Source organism: Nicotiana sylvestris, chromosome 3 (assembly GCF_000393655.2).
Source record: "Nicotiana sylvestris chromosome 3, ASM39365v2, whole genome shotgun sequence".
NCBI classification, from domain to species: Eukaryota; Viridiplantae; Streptophyta; class Magnoliopsida; order Solanales; family Solanaceae; genus Nicotiana; species Nicotiana sylvestris.
In genome coordinates, this window is record NC_091059.1 from 27,222,464 (window position 1) to 27,245,586 (window position 23,123).

Consider the following 23,123-nt stretch of genomic DNA (forward strand, 5'->3'; position numbering starts at 1 on the left):
TGCACATGAAGGAGATAAGCTTAACTTGGTGTATTTAATATCTCCTGATTGAAAAGGTTGCATAATTGATAAGGAGAAGGACTCCTTAATCAAAGAGAACACTATCCAAGATAGGAAAGGAGTTAGAAGTTGAAATCAACTAGAACTCTTCCACCAAGGAAGAGTTGCATCAGAACTCTAGTTATTTCTTCATCTACTAGCTCTATAAATTGCAGGATGTTCTCACATTATAGTGGTTGCACAAAAATGCAGAAGTTAACGTGAATTGAGAGCAAAATAGCAAGGCTTTTTGCAAGCAGTTCGTGTGTGATTCAAGTGTGCAAACCTGAAGCTACATGAACCAGATTGAAGAACCATCTCCATAAAGAGTTTTATGTGTCTTTCTTTATTTCTAGTTCAACTATAGTAGGTGTTTTCATATTGTACTTTTCAGCTTTATCTAGAAGCAATTGTAATAGGTACTTTGAGTATTCAAATTAGAGTTAACTTGAAGTTGTCGCAACAGTTAGAAGCTGGTTGCTACAACGGGATTAAAGGTAATCCTTAGGTTTACAAAGAGTTTTATAAATGCTGTTTTGGCTCAGTTATTTAGTGAAGTGTTGGGGAAAATCCTACTGAGTAGTAGGTCGTGGTTTTTTCACCTTTTGAGCTGGGTGTTTTCCACATAAAATCTTTGTGTTCTTTAATTTCTACACTTATTATTCCGCAACAGTAGTAGTTGGAACACATAAAAGAACCAGGTCCTTCCATAAATAGTTTAAGCGAAAAATTGGTCACCACACAAATCACCCCCCCCCCTCTTATGTGGTATTGAAGTCTAAAACATCACTGGCGACAACGGCTCTTATACTTTGCCCTTAGACATGTATAGTTAACTATTTTGGGTCCAGTCTCCGAATCGGGTTAGGAATCGAGCTCATTTTGACCCTCAAGCTTTCAAATTTTAAGCTGGCGATAATGGCTCTTACACTTTTGGTTGTTGCGACATTTTAGTGTGTGGCCCTGAGGCTCGTTAGGCTGGCGACAATGGATCTTATGCTTTGCCCTTAGACATATGTAGGCTTTGTTTTCCTCTTGTTAAGGACTTTTTTTAAATGATTTTGCATGACCTGTCATCGGTTCGGGAAGAACCTCATTTTCAAGTCATTTGTGGTGATGTTCGAGCACCTCGGAAGGTTTAGCTCATAGGCTGAGTAGTTCGAAGCCTTGTGATTTGGAGTTGACATACTCAAAGCTCTTTTTCCTATCGAGGGTAGCCTGTTTAACCGGTTCTTTTCAAAGTGGATTCGAAGTAATGGCCTATGATTTTGTAGCAATGGTCGGGTCCCCGAGTCGCGTTAATTTGGCTGGTATAGTAGTATGATCGTAGTCATTTATGTTTGGCCGGAGCCATTTATTATCCTGAGTGTAGTAGTTTAGGCGTCTACATCGAGGGTATGCCCTTTTGGGAGTCTTACAAATGCGACTTATAGCCTAAACTTTGGGATTCTTTTTTATGCCTGTAGTAAGGTCTTACAAAACTTTCATGCCCTTTGAGGTCTTACAGTTTAGTTGATACTTGGTACAAGTATGATTCATGCCTTGCTTGAGGTCTTACAGTTTGGTTGATAATTGGTACAAGTATGATTCATGCATTGCTTGAGGTCTTATAGTTTGGTTGATACTTGGTATAAGTATGATTCATGCCTTGCTTGAGGTCTTACAGTTTTCATTGCTATAATAAATAGGTCTTACTAGATCGAGTCTGCCCACTTGAGGTCTTATGGCCTCCGATTTTTAAGTGAATGGCGGTTGGCGACAGTCTCCGAGTCATTGAGTTTGCTTAGGCTTGGAGGCCATTACTCATGAGCTCATAATTGCCTCATTGAGGGCTTATGACTTTGGAGATTCCGACCATGGGGTCATGCGCTTTCTGAATTAGCGATGCCAATCTCTGAGTGTTCGGGACAATTTTCCTTTTTGGAGATGTTTCGTAATTTCTGTGCTGCCTTGTTGTGGGCTTACGAGCTTGGAGTCCTGACCCTGAGGCCATGCAAGCGCCGAGTTATTGATGCTAGTCTCCGAATATTTCGGCGCGTTCTCACTGGAGGGATCCTTGCTGTGAGAACGCTGAATTTTCTTTGGAGCACGAGATGCTTTGGCGAAAGATATTCTTTGATTATTTGACATAAGTACATGTTATTTTGTTTCCATGAGCCCGGCTTGTGCGGACACGGTTCATTTGACCCGTTTGGCCTGGTACATCATTTCCTATTAGAACCTTGTTTGTCGTTCCCTGGTTCTTCTGAGTGCATGACGTCTCAAGGGGGTGCCCTCCAGTATTCGGGGTTGATTGAAAGAAGCCTTATAAGCTTGTTGGATCCTCCTTAGGTAGCACGTGTACGCGACCTCGTTAAATTGCTTGCCGGTGAAACCCTCTCCGGGACAAAAGCTCGATTGAAGGAAAAGAGTGCAACAGATGTCGTTAAGGCTTTGAGATCCTCGGGTTGGGTTAGCACTTTTGACCACCTTGATCGGGCGTCTGCATATGGGTTAGTGTAAAATAATGAAAGGGGGAGGTGGTCTTACCTTATCGTGGGGTGCGCAGGCGATGTTTCGAGGTCTGATGTGTCCTTATTGTTTGGAGCGAGGACTCGGTATGGTCCTCCGCTGTGTTTAATTAGGCTTAGCTGAAGACGTAGTTTGATTATCCTTTGACTCTTTCGAGAGTGGAGATATTGGTGTTGTCGCTACGTTACGTAACGCGGATGCTTACCTTGCCGCGCGTTGTTCCCCGTAGATGGTTTTAACCCCATCCTCTGTTGGATATTTCATCATTTGGTGGAGGGTGGACGGTGTCGTCCTCATGCAGTGTATCCTTGGTCGTCCGGATAAGGCATAGTATTTCATGTCTCCTTCAATGACATGGAATTTTGGCATTTTGGGCCGCGCTGGCCACGCCGACTGGGAGAGAGGTCTCTCTTTTTGTTGTTTCGATCGAAGTGTTGAATCCGTTAAGGATTTGAGAAGAGGGCCCAATTTGGTCTAGCAGTCTGAGCTGTTCTATTACTCTTGGCCTGATAATGTTGGTCGAGCTACCTGGATTCATGAGCGCATGTTTTATTCTAAAGGAATAAATGAAAAAAGAGGTTACCAGCGCGTTGTTATGAGGTTGGGTGAGGTTTCGAAGTCTTTCTCACTGAATGTGAGGGCATCTTCGGGTATGTATACGCGGGTTCGTATTTCTCTAGTGGTGGATACTTTTGTCCTCCTCATCACGGGTTCTTGGGGAGTGCCAACACCCCTCCAATATCACGCAAATAACGTGCCTTGATTCATTTGCTTCATTCTTCTTGGCCGCCTCTCTTTCTCGGAACTAGATTTTAGCCCGATCGCTAAAAAATTCTCGGCGGTGACTTTTATCGAGTAGCATAGCTATTTCCTTTCGGAGCTGGTGGCAATATTTGGTATTGTGGTCGTGCGTATTATGAAGTGCACACACTAAGTTGTGATTCCTCTGGGAGTGATCCGACTGAATAGGCTTGGGCCATTTAGTGTCCCTAATTTTGCTGATGGTGAACACGATGTCTGATTTATCGACGTTGAAGTTGTATTCTGATAGGTGAGGTGCCCTCATTGGCCCCGTGTTCCCGTCGAATCCGCCTCTGTTGATGAGTCCCCGATGGTTTTGTCCGTGATTCACCAATCGATCGTTATGAGGTGGGTTGTGTCTCTGGACATTCCTCCTATCTTCGAGGTACGGCTGATACCTCTCTTTGTTCGATTTCGACTCCTTTGCCAGGAATCAGCTCGGATATACTGAGCCCGAGGGGGCTCCCAGCTGGTCATCCTTGACCCTAATCTTTTATTGTTACCGGTTGTGGACGTCCGACTAGGTTAGGGCGGGATATTTTATCAGATTCTCTTCCAGCTGCCTTGAGGCCACTAAGCTTCGTTCGTTCAGGCCTTGAGTGAAGTCCTGCACCGCCCAGTCGTTAGAGATAGGGGTAGCTCCATCCATTCTGTTTGGAAGCGAGATACAAATTCCCGCAGCATTTCATTCTCCCTCTGCTTAATCTTGAATACGTTAGACTTCCTTGTTGATACTTTGATGGCATCGGCGTGTGCCTTTATGAAGGAGTCTGCTAGCATGGCGAATGAATCTATGGAGTTGTGATACCACATCATGGCCCCCTTCGAGAGTGTTTCCCCGAACTTCTTCAGTAAGACGGACTCGATCTCGTCGTCTTTTATGTCGTTGCCGTTTACTACGTAGGTGTAGGCAGTAACATGTTCATTGGGGTCTGAGGTCCCGTTGTACTTTGGGAGTTCCGGCATTCTGAACTTCTTTGGAATGGGTTTCAGGGCCTCTTCCTCGGGGAACGGCCTTTGTATGAACTTTTTTGAATCCACATCCTTTAGAATCTAGGGTGCGTCCAGAATCTGGTCGAACCTGGAGTTGTAGGTCTCGGCCTTTTATATTTGGCTGCTATCATTTTCTCACCTGATTCGATCCTTTTGGTGAGGTCTTCGAGCTTTTTCACGATGGAAGGGTCGGCTATCGATCTGTTATTGCTCGATCTTTTAGGTACCTATTCGGCTGGGAGTCTTCGGGTGGCCTTGCAGCTGAGCGATAGCCAACTATTGTGCCTGCAACATTTCAAAAATAACGTGAAGGCTAACTTCCCGTTCTTCCCAAGCTGGGGTTTTTTGGGGTTCCTGTTGGCCACTATGTTGTATTCTCCTGTTGGTGTGTGAGGTTTCGTTGACCTGCTGTGTGCCTTGTGAACCCACATCCGCTGGAATTGGTCCAGGCTTGTTGTCGGGGTTCTGTGGTGGCGCGCCAATAATTGGAATAGCCACACCATTTTCTCCGTGGTTTTCAAGGTTGTCGTTCTCAACTCTGTTACTAAGCCAGACATTTTGACCTGAAATCGAAGATCTTGGACAAGAAAAAGTGTGAAAGATAACTTGTGTTATGTGACGAAACCAGCAAAAAAATAATCACTATTATTGTTAGCCCCAAGGTGGGCGCCAAACTGTTTACCGTGAAATGGTTATAACAATTAAATTTGTTGATGGGACTCTAAAAATACGTGATCTATTTTTATGCTAGTTGTTTAAGCAGTTGATGCTAGATATGTGAATCTTAACGGTGAAAAACGAACTAAAGCGGGGTTATAATCAAACCGAGGGGCTAGCTATTCAGGCCTCAGACTAACCGATGAGGGGCCTCGAGGTTGATGCCTGGGCTCGGGCTCAAGCTATTGGGGATAATCGGGGAAGGGATAACAGTTAGTATATAATCAAGGGAAGCTCTATATGGCCAATAACAAGCAATAAATGAAGAACAAATATGAGAATAATAAGCAATACCATCGGGAAAAATATGTTAGAGAGAAAAGAGATAGTTCTTGTATATTTTATATAGAAGAGTTGGAGCAACAACAGCCCTTTACAAAGTGATGAAGATCCCCTTTATATAGGAAGGGAAATCCAACATAGTACAAAATACATTAATTGTAAAGGTATGGAGATGGGACGGCTAGATACGACGCCTTGATACAGGCTCTGGGCAGACCGACTTTGTCAGACTTTGCCACATGCCTAGGGAATCCCTTGTTTTACTCTAGCCTCGATCAATATTCTCTTCAGGTCGGACCTCGACAAGCTTCGAAGGAGGAAAATTGGTTATAGCTTCGCGTCCTCGAGGACTCGAGGTGTTCTTCTGAAGTGACTTAATAACAAGATGTTGGACCCTCTAATTTCTCCGCATATAAAGTCCAATTTGGATGAAACAGAAATAATAAACTTGGGAGACTCTGAAACTGTCAAGGAAACCCGCATCAGCATCCACTTGTTGCCATCGGAAAGAGAAGAGTACACACAGTTCTTGAAAGGATATAAGGACATCTTTGCATGGTCATACGATGATATGACCAGGTTAAGTACATCCATTGTGGCTCACAAATTGCCCACAAACCCAATATGTCCACCAATAAAGCAGAAACCCAGGAAATTCAAGCCTGACATGATTCTGAAAATCAAGGAGAAGGTTACTAAGCAAATCAAGGCCAAGGTCCTCATGGTGGTTGAATACCCAACTTGGCTAGCCAACATCGTTCCAGTTCCAAAGAAGGATGGGAAGGTCAGGGTCTGTGTTGATTATCGGGATCTCAACAGGGCCAGCCCAAAGAAGGATTTCCCACTTCCAAACATACCCATCCTAATCGACAATTGTGCTAAGCATGAACTCCAGTCGTTTTGTGGATTGTTTTGCCGGTTACAATCAGATCTGGATGGACAAATAGGACGCTAAGAAAATGGTTTTCATTACACCATGGGGAGTATACTGTTATAAGATGATGCCATTCGGTCTAAAGAATGCTGGGGCCACCATTTTTCATGACATGATACATAAGGAGATCGAGGTATATATGGACGAATCCATCATCAAATCCAAGAAAGCCACAGATCATATAGCCGTTTTGAGGAAGTTTTCGATAGACTGCGGAAATACAACCTGAAACTAAACCCTGCAAAATGTGCATTCGGGGTTCCTGAGTTACTTGAGTTCATTGTCAGCCGCCGAGGAATAGAATTGGATCCGTCAAAAGTCAAAACCATCCAGGAGCTGCCACTGCCGAGGAGTAAGAAATATGTAATGAGTTTTCTAGGATGGATAAACTACATCAGTCGGTTCATAGCCCAGTCCACAGTTATATGTGAGCCAATTTTTAAGATGTTGAAAAAAGATGCTACAACTAGTTGGACCGAAGATTGTCAAAAGGCTTTCGACAAGATCAAGAAGTACTTATCAACACCACCAGTCTTGGTCCCGCCAGAGCTAGGTAGACCCTTGCTACTCTACCTTGCAGTGCTAGATGGCACCTTCGGCTACATTCTGTGGCAATACGATGAGATAGGGAGAAAGGAACAAGCTATCTATTACCTGAGTAAGAAGTTTCACTCTATATGAAGCGCGGTACTCTCAATTGGAATGTACCTGCTGCGCTTTAACCTTGGATAGCTCAGAAGTTGGGGCATTACTTCTGTACCTAGAAAACATACCTCATATCAAGGATGGAACCCTTGAAATATATCTTTCAAAAACTCATGGCCACTGGCAAGCTGGCTAAGTGGCAAATCTTATTGAGCGAGTTCGACATTGTTTATGTTACTCAGAAAGCAGTTAAGGGACAGAAACTGGCAGATCATCTTGCTGAGAACCCTGTGGAAGGAGAATAGGATCCCCTGAAAACTTATTTTCCCGATGAAGAGGTGCTATTCATAGGAGAAGATATTGCTGAGTCCTACAACGATTGGAGAATGTTCTTTGACGAAGCGGCAAATTTTAAGGGAGTCGACATTGGAGCCATCTTGGTATCGGAAACTGGCTAACATTATCCGGTATCTTCTAAACTCAGATTTCCCTACACCAACAATATGGCAGAGTATGAAGCCTGCATACTAGGGCTTAACATGTCCATCGACATGAATATTCAGGAGATACTGGTAATCGGTGATTCAGATTTGCTTGTGCACCATGTATAAGGAGAATGGTGTTGCACCCCTTTTTTCCTTTCTTTCAGAAAGAGAGAGGGAAGTCTGGGTTTCGACATTCATGGGAGGTAATAACTCATTTCCTTTTGGGAATTTGGATTTTTTGAAGAGTCGCCACCTAGCGAATTATGGTGTGTTAGGGAACCTAGAGTAATTAACTGTTAGACTAGTTTGCATTATCAGAGATTTACGGTAAGGGCTCCAAATAACCTTGAGCGGAAGGTGTTAGGCACCCCTCTTAGTCCAGAATGGTGGGTCCCGGTAGAACTTATACTTATGAGTTAGTCCTTTAAAAAATAAATAGTTAAGCACATACTTGCAAATAAGGGCATGTTTTGGACATTGTATGACTCAAAGAGTTTGAACAAGTTGCATATAAAATAGTAAGGTTTAAACATCGGGAATTGGGAAAGAGGGGTCCTAGGTTGGTTAGCCTATAGGATCAACCCACACAATGCCCGATAAACACTCCTCAATGAGGGGCTACACGTGACATTAGCACGTAGTCATCATATCTTTTTCTACCCAAGTCCCTCCCCTTGGTCATAGCCTAAAGTATTCTAGCAACTTTGAAAATGTCCTATGCGTGCACTACTCGTCCCTTCCTTATGGCCCTGGAGGTATTTTAGGACCTCTACTTTTGGATAGTTCTAGACCTTCCTAAGGTTTTAAAGGATAAAAGTCTAGGCGTCAATCAATAACAAGTAGGACTGTATTTAAAGAGAACAGATTATAGGCTCACAGTCACCTCTACAAATAGAACAAGTAAATGCACGTCTTCAAACAACAGTCAGGTATTTAAGTGAAAATCCTAGAACATGATATCTAAGTGAGTAGGGATTATGCAGTATTGACTTAAGAAAAAGTGTAAAAGATCCTATTTAGCTTGCCTACTAAGTTAGACCAGTTAAATCTGAACAGTTTTAAATAACAAAGCACAGTTTCAGAGTTGCGGAATTTAAATCGTCCTATAGGCTTGCCTAAACGCAGAACAGTGATGTCCTAAGAGCATGGTATCTACATTGATGCAGTAAAACAGTGAACAAATTTTTAAATAGACACTTGAGATCCTATAGACACGTTTTCTAGTGATAGTAAATTAAGGCGGTGTTTGAAAACTCATTTAAAGAAGCGGACAATTGATTCAGCCAATTTAGAATGAACTAACATGAATTAGACTAGTTTGTTTAACTAAACTGATTTTAAGCTCTATAAGAAGGATTTCTACTAGAATTGATTTTAATTCCTTTAGGCATGGTATCTAATTGTTAAGAGCTGATTTTGGAACTCATAGGCATGATTTCTAGTAAAACAAATGTAAATACCTATTGTAACAGAAGCTGAACTTAATCACTTTACATTCTATAGGCATGATATCTAATTATAAAGCCATTTAGATCCTATAAGCATGATTTCTAATTATAAAGTTAATTTTAACCCTATAGACATGATTTCTATTATTGAAACCATTTAAATCCTGTAGGCAGGGTTTCTAGTATTGTAAAGCAAACATAGCAAGTGCATTAACACAATCCTAGAGGCATGGTATCTACCTTAGTTACCCAATAGATATGTAACTACCCAGCCCTTTTCACTAATCACCTCAATGTTGTTTACAAATAATTATTACAGACCAGCAGAATAAATTACATAAACTATAAAGAAAAGAAGAAGTTAACATAGGGAGCCTGAAGCAGGCCCAAATGACTTCCCCAAGCCTCCAATAGCCTCAAATGCCAAGGTTCCATAGATAGTATCATGTCTAGGTGTATCAGAGTTCGCTAAGGATCTCAAGGATCCCGGGGAATGCTTACACCTAGACTTTTTCTCAAGAAAATAACCAATTTAGGTGCAGTGTAGAAGGGCCAACTCTGACATGCCAGAGTTCAGAGAGATCTCAAGGATCTCAAGGCAGTACACATGCCAGAGGAGCAGAACCTAATATTCTAGGATTAATGTGAGAGTGCATAATGACTTTGAAAGAGTTTGGTAAACAGAGAAAGAAGGTCTTAGCAGCAGAAAGAACTTTTATGAAAGTCATAATAGAGTTAGAGTAGGAATAGTTTAAGAAGAGATGAAGAACATTTTAAAACAATCAAAAAGTAGGTTAGAGAACATATAGCTTCAAAACAGACCTTACACAAGGGAAAGAGGTAGGGGGAACACCTAGCATATACCTTAGTGATGGCAATCAAATACGCAGATGGTAGTTGCAAAGTTGAGTTGAGAACACATAGGTTTAAGACACAAATAGAATTACATTATAACAAATTGTACTACAAACATTTCATGAAAAACATTCAAGATTTTAGAACAAGCAGGGTTTGGTCATGCTAAACAGTATGAAGCCATAAGCTTAAACATGTTTTGTGATATAGTAATCCAGGCATGCTAATTGCATACTAAGTATAACAACTCATAGAACTGGAAATCAAAATTGACAAACTGCAGGAACAAAGCAAACACATAGCTTGGAATGTGAATTGAATCAGAACATACCAGTTAAGGAGAATGTACAGAATACAAAGTAGAGATAATGCCAGTAGCCAACCTTGGCTTACAGCTGGCTGAACTAATAGGAATTGCAAGGAACAGAAGATAGTAAAAAGCTTTTTAGAGTATAATAGTGTAGATGAACTAGTGTTCGTTGTCCTCAAGAACTTAAAAGAAGAGGAGGTTTATATAGTAATCAAAATCTTGACACATAAGTTAAGAGATCAATTAAGTAGTAAATCAGGGATGTCACACGTAAATCAACAAGATCTTCCCTTAATCAAGGGACAGTTCAATCAACGATAAAACATACTAAGTATTTAAGGAAAAGAATAAAGCAAAGTTTAGGTATAGAATAGGTAATTAGCGGTAAATGCACAGCAGTTTAATTAAGGAAACAAATCAGTAATAATCAGCGGAATATAAACAAGGCAGGGAAAAACAATTAAGGCAGGCAAATTCAATCAAATTGAGTAAAGAAGTAAGAATCAAACGTTTAAAGGAAACTGTTCAAATTAAACTAGGGATTAAGGGATTCAGAATAATCAAGGGTTCAGTCAAAGAGAAAGTCATGGAAGAATCAGCATGCTTAGCGTATAAAATGAGGTAGAGCATGAATAGTCAGCAATCGATACATTATTTTAACTAAACAAAGTTAAACAACACTGATTTAAGGAGAAGTATACAAGTCTTACATGAATGGTCAATGTGAACACATGTACATAATATCAGTGAAAGGTCGAACTAGGAAAATTCAGTAGAAGCATATTAGGACAAGAAAATCACGAGAAATCACAAGAACCCAAGACAAGAACACAATCAGATGTACCAATATCCAGAAACCAAACGAAGAATCCCAAAAAATTAAGGTTTTCAGTACAAACGGGCTAGGGTTGTAGCAAGTTCATAAAATCAGTCAAAAAAAGTATGAGAAGTAGAAGTTTAAACACAAAGAATCATCAAACAAATTTTAAAAAGAAATTCCAGAAACCCTAGTTTTAGGAAAAGATGAAAAATCACTTGAAATCATATGATTCTTGTAAACAATCTCAAGGAAGTTGTAAAACTCTCAGGAAGCAAACTCAAATCACCTTAGATCTGTACATATCTAGGAGGTTTTAGAAAAAAATTAGGGTTTCGAAGAGAACCATACAGAGATGAAGAAACCTGTTTAGAAAATCATAGATCGTAGCTAATATAGGACGATCTCACTTAAAATCACACTGGAATGGCCTGGAATAGGCGAGAGATGAACCCTAGATGCAAGTCGACAGAGCCTTGGTCCCTTGAGGGCCTTAAAGATGGCAAGAATGACATGAGAGAGGCCATCGGACGCCTGAGAGGTGGTGAGAGGTCACCAGAGGTGGCCATAGATGAGTGACGGCATTTGGAGATTAGGGTTAGGTTGAGAGCAGAGAGGATTTTAGGGCGGCAGGTGTATAGAAATGATTTAGGGTTAGGGGTTATTAAGAATTTAAAAGGAAGGTTTTAACGGGGTTCGTTGATCTAAAGGATCAATGGCCACGATCTGATGGGGTTTTGGGTTGGGTAGGTGTTCTTAAGTTGGGCTGGGTAATTTTGGGGTCCGGTTCGACTAAATTGGGACTGGGGAGGGGTTGGAATTGGGCTGAAATTGAAATGAAATTAGGCTGGATTTTAAATAGCCATTTTCAGTACTATATAATTTGTAAAAAATAATAAAATGATTTCCAAAAAATATTTCGTGTACTATAATGATTAAAAATAGTTGTTTAATATTTTAAAAATATAAAAGACTATTTTATATATTAATAATGTAATTATGAATTAATAGGGCTAGTATTGCAAATATATGCAAATTAGCTTAAAATGTAAATGCAATTATAAAAAATGCGCTAAAAATATTTAAGCAATATTTTGGCATAAATAAAGAATTTAGTTGGCTAAATTACCACAAAAAATAATTTAAAGGATAATTATTAGAAATTTTATGAGTAAAAAGGGGAAGGAATAAATCAATTTGAAGCCTTTAAAATTATAGAAACTTTTTAAAAATACTTATGCAGGCTTATATATGCATATATGTTATTTTGAAAGCATATATATGTATTAAAAATATATAGAAAAAAATTGGGTATCAACAGTTGCCCTTCTTTACCCGGGAAGGATGAAAGAGTTTTCGGGTAAAGAAATGATGGCCAATTTTGGCTGGGCGGGATGCTTTGAAAGACAAAGGCTGGACTCCGGTCCATTTTTGCAGGACATGAAATGATGGGGCTCGGGCCATGAAGATGGTTCCTCCGAACCATGACGTCTTTGAATAATGATATGCAAATTTGAGGGATCTTCAGGCCATGGCATGATGTCTTCCGGCTATGAGGATGATGCCTTTTTAGACTATGATGCCTTTGGATAGATTGACGATATTTCATCCCATGATATGCAATGACATGATGTTAACAAGACAAGGCTTAGTCTTATGAAAAAGAGGGCAGAGCTTAGCCCGATTTGAAAAGCAAATAAATAGTACTAGAAATAGAGCAATATTCGTGAAAAGAGGGATACTGCTTAGCCCCATGCGGATGGAGGTAGGGATTAGCCTCATGTAGATATAGAGGCAAGGATTAGCCTCATGCTAATATGGAGGCAAGGATTAGCCTCATGCAAATAGGGAGGCAGGATTAGCCTCATGCAAATAGGGAGGCACGATTAGCCTCATGCAAATAGGGAGGCAGGATTAGCCTCATGCGGATATGGAGGCAAGGATTAGCCTCATGCAAATATAGAGGCAAGGATAAGCCTCATGCAAATAGGGAGGTAAGGATTAGCCTCATGTAAATAGGGAAGCAAGGATCACCCTCATGCAGATATGGAGGCAAGGATTAGGCTCATGCAAGTATGGAGGTAAGGATTAGCCTCATGTAAGTAGGGAGGCAGGGATTAGCCTCGTGCAGATATGGAGGCAAGGATTAGCCTCAAGCAAGTACGAAGGTAAGGATTATCCTCATGCAAAAATGGAGGAGGGATTAGCCTCATGCAAATAGGGAGGCAGGGATTAGCCTCATGCGGATATGGAGGCAAGGATTAGCCTCATGTAAATATAAAGGCAAGGATTAGCCTCATGCAAATAGGGAGGCAGGGATTAACCTCATGCAAATATGGAGGCAAGGATTAGCCTCATACAGATATGGAGGCAAGAATTATCCTCATGCAAGTATGGAGGCAAGGATTAGCCTCATGCAAGTAGGGAGGAAGGGATTAGCCTCGTGCAGATATGGAGGCAAAGATTAGCCTCATGCAAGTATGGAGGCAGGGATTAGCCTCATGCAAAGATAGAGGCAGGGATTAGCCTCGTGCAAATATGGAGGCAAGGATTAGCCTCATGCAAATAGGGAGGCAAGGATTAGCCTCACGCAAATATGAAGGAAGGGATTAGCCTCGTGCAGATATGGAGGCAAGGATTAGCCTAATGCAAATAGGGAGGCAAGGATTAGCCTCACACAAATATGGAGTTAGGGATTAGCGTCATGCAGATATTGAGGCAGGGATTAGCCTAATGCAGATATGAGGCAGGGATTAGCCTAATGCAGATATAGAGACAAGGATTAGCCTCATTCTAGTATGGAGGCAAGGATTAGGCTTATGAAGATAAGGAGGCAGGATTAGCCTCATGCAATTGGGAGGCAGGGATTAGCCTCATGCAAAGAGCGGGTAGCAAATAGGAGTAGTGTATGTCTTATCTGGAGATATATTAAGTGTCTGATGTCTGGATTGATTGTGAATTTTGCTTTGTGTATACATATCTGCGAATGCTATCGCTAAGTCAAATATACCTGTGTTCAAAGAAAAATTGTAAGTTTTGTGGGGGCAGGTTGGTTCGTGCCTTCATCTGTCGTCCTTGCTTTGCTCTGTTCTGAAAGCATTTTCGAGTTCCCCTGGATAACACTTGACTGTTATGGAAATAGAGTTTTTGAAAATATGCAATTATTGATAAAAATAGAGTCATATTAGAAACGTATTGATATATTAAGTAATTTTAGATGAACTAGTGACTGTAACACATCTCAAAGGCCTTGTGGCTCTCTTAAATTGAAATTTTGAGGGTCCTCCTCAAAACTTTTGCCCCAGTTGGTAGATGATATTTTTTGACCATTTGCGGATAATGGATCTTGCTGAACCTTCTTCGGAATTTTGAGAATCCTTCTCAAAATTCTTCCCCAGTTTCTTAACTAATTTCTGACTTTTTAGCATGCGATGGCGTCGGCTGGACTTGCTCCGGAATTTTGAGGGTCCTCCTCAAAATTCTGCCCTAGTTTCTGATATTGGGAAAATGGAAATTTTATAATGATATGATCGAACCCATAAGGTTGCTTACGTATCCCCTCTTAAATGGGAATCAGGTCAAGCATAGTTCAAATACATTAGATGAGGAAATGTAAATAATCTAAGCATAGTATCTCTTGACTGCGTCTGAATTGATTGGTTTTGGCCAGATTTCTCCATCCATTTCTGCAGGTATGGGTGCTCCTTGTATCAGCACCCTGTAAACCATGTATGGACCTCGCCAGTTGGGAGAGAATTTCCCTTTGGCTTCATCTTGATGTGGGAAGATCTTCTTTAGCACCAACTGACCTGGTGCAAATTACCTTGGTTTGACCTTTTTGTTTAAAGCTCTGGACATTCTATTCTGATAAAGTTGGCCATGACAGACTATGCTCATCCTCTTTCCGTCGATAAGGGCCAATTGTTCATAGCTACTCCCTATCCACTCTGCATCGCTAAGTTTAGCATCTTGTATGATTCTTAAAGAAGGGATCTCTACCTCGGCTGGGATGACAGCCACGGTACCATAAACCAACATGTAGGGAGTTGCCCCCGTTGATGTGCGAACCGTAGTGCGGTATCTAATAAAGAAAAAGATAGCTTCTCGTGCCATTGTTTGTGGTTTTCTACCATCTTCCTCAGTATCTTATTGATGTTTTTGTTGGCGGCTTCTATGGCTCCATTCATCTGAGGTCTATAGGCTGTGGAATTCCTGTGCTTGATTTTGAAAGTTTCACACATGGCTTTCATCAGATCATTGTTGAGGTTGGCGGCATTATCAGTAAAAATGGACTCAGGAATTTTGAATCGGCAGACAATACGATCTTTGACAAAATCTGAGATGCCTTTCTTGGTCACAACTTTGTAAGATGTAGCCTCCACCCATTTTGTGAAGTAATCAATGGCTACCAAAATAAACTTGTGTCCGTTTGAAGCAGTGGGCTCAATCGGACTAATAACATCCACTCCCCAAGCGGTGAATGGCCAAGGAGAGCTTGTTGTATTGAGCTCGTTTGGCGGCACTTTTATCATATCGGCATGCACCTGGCATTGAAAGCATTTGTGGACATACTGGATGTAATCTGTCTCCATGGTCATCCAAAAGTAACCGGCCCTAAGTAACTTCTTAGCCAAGACAAAACCATTCATGTGTGGGCCACAGGTCCCGGCATGTACATCTTCAAGTAGCTTAGAAGCTTCCTTTGCGTCGACACATCTTAGTAAACCCAAATCAGGAGTTCTCCTGTACAAGTTTTCTCTACTATGGAAGAAGTGATTGGACAATCACCGGAGTGTGCGTTTCTCAGTGTGATTTGCATGCTTCGGATATTCTCCCTTTGATAAATACTCCTTGATATCATGGAACCAAGGCTTTACATCTGGTTCTTCTTCAACATGATCACAATATAACGGCTGATTATGGATCTTCACCAGAACGGGATCAATATAATTCTTATCTAGATGTTGTATCATAGATGACAAAGTGGCCAATGCATCGGCAAACACATTCTGAATTCTGGGCACATGTCGGAATTCTATCTTCGTGAACCTCTTTCTCAATTCCTGCACATGGTGCAGATATGGCAATATTTTGGATATCTTGGTGGCCCACTCTCCGTGTACTTGGTGCACAAGCAAATATGAATCACCGACTACCAACAGCTCCTGAATGTTCATGTCGATTGCCATATTGAGCCCTAGTATGCAGGCTTCATACTCTAGCATGTTGTTGGTGCAGGGAAATGTAAGTTTAGCAGATACCGGATAATGTCGACCCATTTTTTATACCAAAACCGCTCCAATGCCTCCTCCTTTAAAATTTGCAGCTCCGTCAAAGAATATCCTCCAACCATCGTATGCTTCGGTAATGTCTTCCCCTACGAACGACACTTCTTCATTAGGAAAATATGTTTTCAAAGGTTCGTATGCTCCTCCCACCGGATTTTCAGCAAGGTGATCGGCCAATGCTTGTCCTTTGACCACCTTTTAGGTTACGTAGATGATATCGAACTCACTTAATAGCATCTGCCATTTGGCCAACTTTCCAGTCGGCATGGGTTTCTGGAATATGTACTTTAGAGGGTCCATCCTGAACATGAGGTATGTAGTGTAGGCACAGAAGTAATGCCTTAATTTCTGAGCTATCCAGGTCAAAGCACAATAAGTGCGTTCCAATAGAGAGTACCGTGCTTCATAAGGTGTGAACTTCTTACCCAGGCAGTATATGGCCTACTCCTTCCTTCCTATCTCGTCATGTTGTCCCAAAACACATTCGAAGGCTCCATCCAATACAGATAGATAGAGTAACAAAGGTCGTCCTGGTTCTGGCAGGACCAGAACTGGTGGTGTAGATAGGTACTTCTTGATCTTGTCAAAAGCTATCAGACAATCCTCAATCTAGCTTGTTTCGGCATCTTTCCTCAGCATCTTGAAGGTGGGTTCACATATGACTGTGGACTATGCTATGAAGCGACTGATATAGTTGAGAAGTCCTAGGAAGCTCATCACATCCTTTTTGCTCTTAGGTGGCGGTAACTCCTAAATAGCTTTGACTTTATATGGATCCAGCTCAATCCCTCGATAACTAACAATGAATCCTAATAACTTTCCTGTGGGAACCCCGAATGCACACTTTGCTGGGTTTAGTTTCAAGTTGTACCTCCTTAGCCTGTCAAAGAACTTTCTCAAGTCCGCTATGTGGTCTGCGGACCTCTTGGATTTGATGATGACGTCGTCCACATACACCTCTATTTCTTTTTGTATCATATAATGGAAGATGGTTGTCATGGCTCTCATGTAAGTAGCCCCAGCATTCTTTAGACCAAATGGCATCATCTTGTAGAAGTATACCCCCCAAGGTGTGATAAAAGCTATTTTCTCCACGTCTTCTTCATCCATCTAGATCTGGTGATAACCCACAAAGCAATCTACAAAGGATTAGAGTTCATGCTTGGCTCAGTTGTCGATCAAAATATGTATGTTTGGAGGTGGGAAGTCGTTCTTGGAACTTGCTCTATTTAAATCCCGATAATCAACACATACTCTGACATTCTCATCCTTCTTCGGAACTGGCACAATGTTAGCTAACCAGGTTGGGTACTCAACCACCCTGAGAACTTTGGCTTTGATCTGCTTGGTGACTTTCTCCTTGATTTTCAAGCTCATATTTGGTTTGAATTTTCTGAGTTTCTGCTTCACTGGCGGACACATGGGGTTAGTAGGCAACTTGTGAGCCACTATGGACGTGCTCAAACCGGTCATGTCATCATATGACCATGCAAAAATGTCCTCATACTCTTTTAGGAAACAAATGTACTCTTGCTTCTCTGTTGGTGAAGTAAATGATGATGCGAGTCTCCTTAATGGTCTAGGCATCCCCCAAATTTACTGCTTCGGTCTAGTCTAGATTGGACTTAGGCCTATTCTCAAAGTTTTCAACCTCCCTGACAATTTCCTCGAGTATCTCATCTTTTTCATCTTAATCGCTATTCTCATGTTGTGTTTACTCATTACATGTCATAGTCACTGGTTCATCCAAAAAAGTAATAATAACACTAGGGACTTGGTGGGCTCGGGATGGTGTAGCGGTCCAATTCCTAAGAACATCTCCCTTCTTTACGGTCTGAATGGTGAGGCCTTCTTCCTTCTCCTCCTCAATTATGTCACTGCAGTCCATGTCCTCATCCTCCAAGAACAAATATTTCAACCTAGCTAGTGCTTCCTCTTTTGCAGTCCCCCATATCGTATCATCTTGGTGGAAAGCTTGTTCCAAGCATGGCACTGGTTGCTCGAGAGGGTAGTACAGTCCACGTTATGGAGGCAACTAATTTCTATACTCTTGCCATGTGTACTGGTATCTGAGCCAAAAGGTGGTACCATGATTTTTTAGTTGTATCGGTTTAGTGATACCTTGGAGGTTCTTTCCCAATCCTTTGCCTGGTTCATATCCAGACCAAGCCAATATACTTTCTATTTTACCACTCCACCACTTATCCATCTTGACAGCATTGATCCGTTCAATGTGGTTATATATTTCACCTCCTAGCCTTTTTCTATGTCTAATGATTGGGATGGTTTGACTGGTGTAGATGGGGTTACTTCCATCTCCGTATGATCACCTCCTGACGATTCCATTCAAACTTCACGTCTTGATGTATTGTGGAAGGCACGGCCCCAGCAGCATGGATCCATGGTCGGCCAAATAGAAGATTATATGAGGCTGGTATGTCTAGCACCTAAAACTCGATGTCGAACCAAGTTGGCCCCATCTGTAAGCAAAGGTTGATTTCCCCGATCGTGGACCTTTGAGACCCATCGAAAGCTTTCACATTTATGCTTCCTACCCGTATTTCATGGAAACCTTTGTCCAACCTTTTCAGAGTGTCCAACGGAAAAATATTGAGGCTTGAACCTTCGTCAACCAGGACCCTAGCAATGAATTTGTCTTCAAATTGCACTATAATATGCAATGCTCGGTTGTGATTCAACCCCTCAGGCGGTAGCTTATCTTAGTGAAAGATGATCTTATGACTTTCTAATAATTGCCCTACCATGTTGGCCATTTCTCCACCAGTGATGTTATTGGGTACATAAGCCTCGCTCAGCACTTTCATTAAAGCGTTCTTATATGCCTCTGAATTTTGCAACAATGACAGGATAGATATATGAGCAGGGTTTTTGTTCAAATGGTCAATAATGGAGTACTCCTTTGCTTGCACCTTCCTCCACAGGTCATCTGGCCCTGTCTCAATGATAGGCTGTCTGGTAGTGGCATCCTTACTTGAACCTCCCAAATGTTCAGGTATATAGACTCTTCCAGTTCTAGTCATTCCTTGTGCAGCATCAGATTCCTCTACCTTGGCCTTCCCTTTTCGCCAAGCCTCGGCAACATAAGGAAGGTGTGGTTGATACTATCACTGTGAAAGGGGTGACCATTTCTACTTCAAATGGAGCGGAGGCGGCCGCGGGCGGAGCCACCTCTATCTTGAATGGAATTGATGCAGTTACCTCAACCTCGATTGGTGGCTGAGTCTGTAGCACAATAGGAGTAAGTGTGACTGCAACTTTAAAGTCATTACCTTCTCGAATAAGCCCAATCGACCCCTCAGGGTCCCACTCTTCGTTCGTCTATATCACGGGTACTCTACCACCTCTTTGATCAGGGAGGGAGTTGTCACAGACATTAGGTGGCTTCCTTTGCTTGTATGACCTTGTTGTAAATTAGCATCTGGATCTTATCCTTTAATGTTCGGCACTCAGTAGTGGTGTGCCCCTTCATACCAGAATGGTACATACAATTTTTGTTCGGATTGACCCGTTGGATGGGTTTTCTAATGCCACAACGGGAACAGGAGTGATGTAACCCACGAATTTCAACCTTTCATACAACTGGTCAATGGGCTCAGCAATGGTCGTGTATTGTCTAGGTGGCTTGCGGTCGAAGTTGGGTCTTGGTCTTGGATAATTTTGGCGAGTTGGTGGTGATTGAAATTGGGATGGTTGGGAGCTGAGGGTTGATATATGGGTAGTGGTGCTTGGTATGTGGGTGGAGGTGTTTGATATGTGGGTGAAGGTGTTTGATATGTGGGTGGATGTGTTTGATATGTAAGTGGAGATTTCGGGCCTTGAGCCACCATTACTGCCCCAACATCTCTCTTCTTTGATATGATGTCTGATTGTAATGCCTTATTTGTGGCCTGTAGTACCTCAAAATTCGTTACCATCCCACTATTGATTCCTTCTTCGATTCTTTCTCCGAGTTTGATGATATCAGAGAATTTATGATTTCGATAACCATCAACCTTTCATAATATTGTGGATCATGTGCTCTGATGAAGAACTTGTCCATCTGTTCCTCATCCAAAGATGGCCTAACCTTGGCCGATTCCGATCACCAACGGGTAGCGTACTAGCGGAAGGTCTCAGTGGACTTCTTCTTGAGATTCTAGATGTAGAAAACATCTGGTGCATTTTTTATGTTGAACCTGAACCGGTCCATGAAATGAGATGCCATACTTACCCAACTGGCCCATTTCTTGGAGTCCTAGCTGATGTACCAAGGCAAAGCATCCCTAGTAAGGCTCCTCATAAAGAGTTTCATCCGGATCTTTTCATCTTTACCGACTCCAACAAGCTTGTCACAATAGGTTCTCAAATGAACCCTAGGATCACCCATACCATCGAACATCTCAAACTTGGGAGGTTTGTATCCCTCTGGTAGTTCTATATCTGCTGTATGCATAGGTCTTCATAGTTCAAACCTTTTATTCCTTTGTCACCTTAAACACCCTGAACTCGACTTGTTAACTTCTTGAGTTCTTCAGCCATGTTTTTAGTGAGCAGGTCTTTCTCGGAGGATTCCGGTGTATAGGAGATTGGTTGGATAGAGTGAGGCACAATTTCCATGTATATAGGGTTTCTTTGATGGGTGCCAGGGACTTGGGCGTAATAATGGTCAATGGTGGAGTTTTGGGGATCGGGAATGGGTTGTGGTGTATTTTGGGGAGTGTGGTAAGTAGTGGTTGGTGGGTACTGAATTGGTTGATGGCGATTTGTGGCGGAAATGGTATTGACAATGGATTAAGATTTTGGGGTGGAGTTACGTATTGATTTGGTGCGGGATAATTTTGTGGATGTTGGTTTTGTGTGCTTTGGAGAGGTGTTGGATTCTTTGTGTTCTGTTGGTTGATGTCGGGGTCATTCAGGGTGAGTGATAAGTTTGCCAAGTTATGAACCTGCTCAAGTTCTCCTTGCAGTTCCAGTATCTTTTGTTCCAGTTTCAAGACTAGATCATTTGGGGCCGGAGTACTACGACCATCTTAGGTTTTTGCGTTCTCAACATTCTCCTTTCGAATACCACTTAAGTTGTCCATTCTTTCTTTTCCTTTTCCCTTTGTATTGCTTGGAGAGGAGGAGGTGGAGGGCCTCTAGATTTGGTATGATACGCTGATGAGGCTAGTATGAGTGAACCAACCTAAGGGGATGGGAATAATCAAAATAAGGGAAAACAAAAAAGTAACAAGTTAGTGAGGATTCTGAAATGTTTGCAGTAACTAAATACATATTGCAAAAATGTAAATTCGTGTATTAATTTGGAAGCCTCGTTGTGCCTGAGGTAGGCCTAGCGACAAATAGATTTGGAGAACATTAGATACCAATAAATGCCTTATTTCATAATGTAAAATAGACGAATCCCAAACGACACTAGTATAATAGAAAAATAAGTCACTACTGGCACTTGGCCTTATTACATTTTAGAAAAGCAAATAAATCTAGTCTATTTGGTCCCAGAAGGACCTTCCCAACATTCTATCTTCCTGATTCCATCATATAGGTCCCCCATCTCGCGTAGACCCAGCAGCAAGTAGGCTCTGGCCAGATGTCCTCCTTCAGCTCCTTCAGCATTCTGGCAATCCTTGATCCTCTTTATGACTTTACCTTTCAGCTCCACTAATCCTCGCTCCAGATATTCCAGTTTCCTATTGGAAGTGACTGCCATTTCTTTCCATTCTTCGATCAACCTCACATTCCTCTCATGTATTTCCCGGTGCTTATTCTCAGAGTTGTGGACCCTCTTGCGCAACCTGTTGTATTTGACTTGCGCTTCAGCTTCTTCGTCTATGATACTATTCCCTCGACTGGCTCCTGGCATCACCATTCCTTTTAGATTGTCCTCCAACCATGCTGGGTAGAGAGTCTCACACCCTACATGATACCTTTCTGTCTCAACGGTGTTCTTTTCCACAATGATTTTGTAGTGCTACATGTGCTAAGCTTGGCACTTGTAAGGGACGTCGTCGTCTTGAAAGTTTGCCCTGAAATGACTCATCTTGGAAACACTTGGTACAACCTATTTCCTTCTTTCTTGCCTCATAACGCGGATAGGGACATAAGGGTATATCCTTCTCAACCCAATCAGCACCAAGTGTGGAGCATCCCTGGATCTGATGATGAATTCGTCTATTGGGAACCATTCAAACATCCATTGCACCTGTTCCTCAGTCAGATTGTCGAAGAACTCTACCCATTCTTTGGAACTTTCTGGCTGAGCAAACCTATTTGGAATGTAATTCATCCGCTTGGGGTGATGGAAGGCAATATGGTCGTTCCAAGCCCTTCGTATTCTTGGCGATAGTGACCCTTTTGAAAATGTTCTAACAACCGCAACTACAGCAACAAGTTACAACCCTCTAAATGCTTTACCCCTCTTTGACAGCGCTCCAGAGCCCTGTAGATGTCGGCTATGATCATGGGAACTATAGTGTATGTCTGTCCATTGATTCCTTACATCAATGTCTTGGCCACCATGGCCAACCCAGTGTGGATTTTTTCCCTTTTCATCGGGAATACTATCAGGCCCAAGAAGCGCACAATAAACACGAACACTCTACGGTGGATGTGGCCCAGAGAAGTGAGAGAGATCTCATCATGGTAGGTACGGTAGGACTTGTTATGGCCATACATCTCATATAGATATTCGAAAGGTATGTAAGATTCCTTCAGGCATACCAGGTCAGCATTTTTCTTCAACCCCATCATCTTTAAGAACCCTTTACCGGTACGATTCTCCGGTATCAATAACCCGGGACTATCCCAAGTCAATCTCGCAAGCCCTCCAATTTCTTCTAGAAGTGGTATCATTTCTATGTTGCCGAAATGCAACACAGACCTCTCACTGTCCCTGAACAAAGTGGCAGCCTCAATCAACTTGTTGTTTGGCTCAATGTCTAACAGGGAAGGCAAGTTACCCAGGTACTTTCTTACATGTTTCTTGTCACTTGAAGAAA